The sequence below is a fragment of the Etheostoma cragini genome, chromosome 3 (genome assembly GCF_013103735.1).
Source record: "Etheostoma cragini isolate CJK2018 chromosome 3, CSU_Ecrag_1.0, whole genome shotgun sequence".
NCBI lineage: Eukaryota > Metazoa > Chordata > Actinopteri > Perciformes > Percidae > Etheostoma > Etheostoma cragini.
In genome coordinates, this window is record NC_048409.1 from 24,903,267 (window position 1) to 24,909,558 (window position 6,292).

A 6,292-nucleotide genomic window follows, 5' to 3' on the forward strand; every position below is an offset into this window, starting at 1 on the left:
TTCATGAATGTCTGTTACAAATTTCATGGCAAACTAGTTGTTGAGATATTTCAGTCTGGACCGACGTTGCTATACAACCAGCATGGTTGATGGTAAATAGACGGCATTTATACAGCGCTTTTTTAATCTTCACGACCCATTTACACACACAAATGCATACACTGGTGGCCAAAACTACTATACATGATGACATCTGCTCATCAGACAAGCATTTACGCACAGAAATGTGGCGTTCAGTATCTTCCCTTAGACATTTAGTCTGCCAGGGATCGAACCACCGACTTTCCGATTCTACCTAATGAACTACAGCCCCACATGGCCAAAAATTATAGTATAGTTTTTTTTTATAGTAAGGCTTTAGCATTATAAGCATCTTGTGAGGGATATTATAACATATCTTTATGATAAAAATACATCAAAACAATACAGAGGGCTGACAATGTTTTAATGGAATTAAGTATTGGACAAGCAATTAAATACTTTGGCCTGACAACTTTAAAAAAAAGTAAGGGGATCAGAGGCAAAATGTTTGTAGTTTGAGGAACATCCTCTCCAAGAAATAATGAGTCAATGCACATAAACAATTTGGGCTGAAAGTAGGGATGACAACTGTAAAGGTCTCAGGGCAGTGTTCCCGAATCTTGATATAGCTCCAGATTATTATAATCTCTATTACAGTCATCATCTCTGCCACATACATTGGGTTGCTTTGTTTTTTTGAGAGTAAATTATCTTTTTGCTCTGCAGCAGAGAGAGGTTTATATTTTCTCCACACAGATGGGATGTGTGACAGAAGAACAGCCATGAAGATGAGCCGAGTCAGATGTTGAGCTGAGACGCTGCGGCCCAACAGATGGTTAAATGCTGGGAGATGAAGACGGGGGCTTTAAAGGGTCAAAGGGGGCGAGTTCAAGAGAGCTTACCGCCACCCATATTTGAACTGTGGAGTGTTGTTGGAGGAGGGGGGTGTTAATAGCAACTCTCCGGTCATAAAAAAGAGGGTGTGTCTGTTTTACGAATGAATGAGCAGGCTGATTAGCTTTGTAAAGGGTCTCAGAGGAGGGAGAGGGAGAGGGGAGCGCAGGGCGGCACTGGAGCAGACACTGTTGTCTTTGGCATGTTAAACACACAGACGGCAGCCAGACACCTCACACGGCAGAGCACACGGTCATTCAGTTTGGACGTTTTGACTGGATTTGGAATCACAACATTGACTGACTGGAATTTTGTTTAAGGCTGTTTTAGGTGAATGGAGTGGGGAGTTGGAAAAGTTTGGTAACGTGTCATCTTTACTGTTCACTCACCTAGATTCAAGGATGATGCTCAAGAAAGTGCGATTCAAGGTAGGAAATGCCCATTTTTGTGTGTCACAGTCTAAGCTCGTCATGTTTTTGTGGATGGATTGTGTTTTATCGTGACTAAGCCATCAAACACTTGTGTGTATGGCAGATACATTCAGTTGGATGAGTGTCCACGCCATTCTCATGTACAAAATACAGTGAAGCTTCTATGGGAATCAAATATCAGCTTAAATCTTTAACCATTTATTTACTAACAGTGTTTATTAACACTCAGTAGCTGGTTGCTTCTTCCTGGTAAAATCATTTGGCTCACAGAAAGTGATGATGTATTTTACTATAACCCTTCAAACTAAACAGAGACAGGAAAGAGCACCCCCCACAGAAGCATCCATCAGAGAACTACAACACACTCTTTGAGTGATATGAGATGAAATACAACAGCCTAACAACAACGATTAAAAACTAAATAATAATAAACATAATTAAATAAATGAAACTCTAACAGATTAACAATCTAACATATCTGGATCCAGTTTAAGCATGTTGAATAACTCCAAGTCCACCTGTATTTCTCATGCATTGGGTCCCATTGCTTTAAGAAAAGCAGTCACTGGGACTGAATCAAGCTGTGTTGGCTCCTCAGCAGAAGCCCTGTCTGGAGTTCAAAGGGAGAAACTTCTGCTCAGTCTGTGGTGACACTGAGGTGATAATTAGAGCACAGGAACAGGAGTAGATGTGGCCACAGCAGCAACTCTAATTACTAAAGAGTTGTCAATAATCCCATGACAACTCCTATTATCTGACATGAACGCATTAGTATTTACTATGTCCATATATCTGTATCTTTGTCATTACTTTGCACACCTTCAGACATTTGCTGCTTACGTTTTTCAGGCTTTCCATTATTCCGCCAATGGGCCTTTCAGAATAAAAGCTTCAAAGTACTTTACAGATGTGAAAAACAACAGGGAATAGGATTAAAAAACCCTCACACATGTTCATAAAACAAAACAAAATACTCAACATTAGTTGTCAGTTGCTTTATGTATGTGAAATAATCTCCAATGGCAACTACATTCTTTCTCTCATGTAAGCTGCAGCTTATTCAGTGCATTTAGTTTGAAGATTTTACAAAGCAGAGCTAAGCTACTTAAGAGCAGCCTTGACATGACTGGTTTAAGGAAGACCAGATAATGGTGGACGCGTTGTTTTTTCACTGTGTGATCTGTGCAGGGGGTAGACAGCAGGGAGGTGTCAGAGTATCACCTATTACTGTTAATGTAGCAGCCGTCATCATCATGTCATTACTGTCACAACTGGCAAAGAATTACTGTGGCTTACTGTAGGTTTGAATGACACAGGACACAGGGAATGAGACTGAACGGAGGGTCATCCGCAGAGTATGTTGTTTCATGTCATTAACACTTTCACCTGTTAGTACCAGCTGTTCCTACCATTCACTGAGAGGTGACACTTTTCCCGAGCGGTGTGTCAAAGAGAGTGTGGGAAAGAGTGGCAGGTACTCTAAAAGTGAGAGTGAAGAAGACCAAGTAAACAAAATGGAATCGAGAACGAAGTCTAGGGTTCTCCAGTAGCTCTTTTGTGGTGTGAGTGATTACGTAATGTATTACATCAAATCCGCCCCTGGTTTGTGAAATATATAAGGATACATAGTGAGATAGGGGCAAATGAGATTCTCCATCGTATGTGCTCTCCTGTACTCAGAGGGACAAATAGCACATTGCAATTCAGCACCGCTTCATGCACAGCAGTGAGAGAGACCTTTTTGCTTGATTTTATTAGCCAAGTCCTAAATGTTTTTAATCCTGGTTTAACCATACAAGGGTTAGCACTTTGTACCAGTGTTTTTAAAAAGTGCTTTTATGAATGATTATTATTATCAGTATATCATTCGCTAAAGGCAGGTGAACTTATCAACAGCAGCTGGCCTTTACTTCCGTAACTGGTGCAGTTTCTTACCCTCTTCAAGAATGACCCATTAGAGCTGTGATACACATATTTTTTGCATCACATACTTTAGATCTACATTTTTAACGGTTCATGGAAGCACTATAAAGGCCTATGTAGAACCGTGGAGGCACCTTTTTGTGCTACTACTTACTGACGTGTATTAAGAGCAGAAAAAAAGACAGAGGGAGGATATTGGCAGAATTCTGTATCCATATGTGGAATGTCCTCACTGTGAGCATTCAGACAGCAGCAGGTCAGCGGCCCATAGACCTGTCCTCAGCAGCTCTTTGATTGGATCTCTCCTCACACCGCCCTGCGACATTCTGTCTACCACTGTCTCCTCTACATCCAGGTTCAGTGCACCTCCTAAAAGGTGATCATGTCAAACCTTTACAGTCAATCAAATTGAAAGTGTTCAGTGCTGCTGACTGGATTTTAGAGTTGAGCATGGACATAGCCTTTTTAGAGTTTAGAAGACTAAACACTTCACCTTGCAGTGATCGTTAGAATGCCTCAAACATGTTCATAAATGCATGGTTTGATGAATTAGATACCAATAAACACATTTTATCGTAATGCATTTTATTTGTAGGGTAATTTGTTAGGTCTTTAAAAAAAAAATATATATTTTGGAACATTCTATAAAAATGTATTGGACTGTTAAGCCTTCGTCGCAAGCGTTAAAGTTGAAACTACTTTTTTTTAAGGGGGATTTAGACTTCAGCCCAACCAACACTGGATTTTGAGGCGATTACCAATACTCATATCAATATTTGAGAGTTTAAAAAAATCTGATATCAGTTAATAGTCTTCTTAATGACATAAACACACATTTACCTAACACAAAAGATTTATTGTAAGCCCTTAGATTTTACAGATTAGTTACCATAATGTGGTTTAGGGGGACATTTGCAGTTTAAAAATAATGTGCCATATGTTAGTAATGGCGTTGTTTCTAAATGAACTCAATGTACACTACCGGTCAAAAGTTTGGGGTCACTTACAAATGTCCATTCCACTCCATTATAGACACGATACCAGCTGATCTGAGTGGGGGGCTGATCTTTAATGCAATATCTACGTTTCCCATTATCAGCAACCATTCATCCAATGTTCCAAAGGCACATTTTGTTAACTAATCTGATATTATTTTAAAAAACTAACTAAGAATACATTAAACAACCCTTTTGCAATGATGTAACCACATAATGTAATCTGGAAACTGCTGCCCTGGTTAAAAAAACAAGGCAACTGATCTCAGCTGGGATTCTATCTATAATGGAATCCAATGGAAATTTGTGAGTGACACCAAACTTTTGACTGGTAGTGTATATTTTGCACTTAGGAGCTGCAATTTGTTGTTACTTTTTGGCAATGCAGATATATTTGTGGTAAGCTAATATCAGTGAATGTGCCAGCCTCCGCTTTTGACTGATCATAATGCATCTGGCTTTGCATAGCTACCTCTTTACATGATCATACTCTAGTTCCAAAACAAGAAATGGACTTAGTGACTTAAGAACATAAAATACTGTTATCCACATCAAAAGTATTTAATCTTTGCTGGCAATAAAGTCTCTGTTGGCATTTTCTAAAGTAAAGTGTTGACATCAAAGTATAGTTTGTTATCAAAAGTACATGTCAAAAGAGTTTTAAAACCCAGTAAAAGATGGAGAAGAGGGACCACACATCTGCATCGCATTTATCTCTGCCATCGTGGTTAACAGCTGCTGCCACTGGTTTCTCCTGTCAGCGTTGAAGCTGGCTGCATGAGCAGCACTAGATGGCACTGGTGTTCTGCGGTTTGCCTGCTGACACCATCATAAAGAAATGATGCCTGAAGCTAAACTCTCAGTAATCCCTGAGAACAGCAGCACTCCCAGACTTTTGTCTACATAAAGCCCTGCTGGCCATAGTCAAAAACGGGAACAACATTTCAGCGTTGAACGCTGAAGCATGACATGCAGATTGACATGGAAGTTATTGTGGGAATCCTCAGTCACTCGGTGATAGTGTTGTTCAATAAAACATTTCTCTGGTGGCACATTGGACGCTGACAATAGAGCTGAAGCGTCCTACAGTATAACCCGGGCTTGAGGGGCAACATGTGGGAGTCTGATCCACCACCCTTATACTGCAAACACATCCTGGCAGAATAATGATGACCCATTTCCTTCAAATCTTTACATTCCTCCCCCTCTGTCGGCCCTGAATCGCTTGGTAATTGAATTTCCATCCCAGCTTTTTGTTTCCTGAGTGAGATACTCCAATCATCTCAAAGGATCAAGTCAGCGCCCATCTAGACCTTTGATGTTCATAATGAGCGCTTCCCTCTGCTCAGCCCTGCAGCGCTGCACTGTATGTTTCTATAAAGGCGTTAGGATTTGAATGGGTGCGTGGGTGCTGGTGTGGTGCAGGGGAGGAGGGGTACACAACCGAATATGCTTTTCATTAAAGATGAAAGGAGAGAGAGCTTTTACTGTTTATGCTAAGTGTGAGTGTGTGTTCACATAAAAGAGAAATTTACCTTTGACCCCCCCCCATGGATTTGTGGTTACCTGGAGGCTCATCCATGTCTGGTGCCTTTTTACTGCATCAGCAAATAGGATATGAGGCTCAGTGCCATGTCATGTTGGTTAACATTGTTCCATTCCAGATGCTAAAAAGGAAACGTAAAAGACAATCTTATTTGCACTTATCGCTTCTCCTTATTCACTGCATGCTTATTAAAGATGCTCAAGGCAATCTTGCACCTATTCAGAAGTTTTTATTCTGAGCTAAGTACAAATTCTGCAATGTGACGGTGTAAGGTGTTCACCAGCCAGTCGGCACGGATTTAAAGCTCCATTCATCAATATTTTCAATATTACCAACGGATCAAATGCGTAATGCGTCGCTCATGGTGAGAAAGTCTCTTATCTCTTTGTACTGCTCTACAGAGCTTTCTAGCCTCAGTATGGTAAAAGGTAGTTTTTTTGACCAGTAGTAGCACTATAGAGCAATGTTTTCATGAGTAAGTA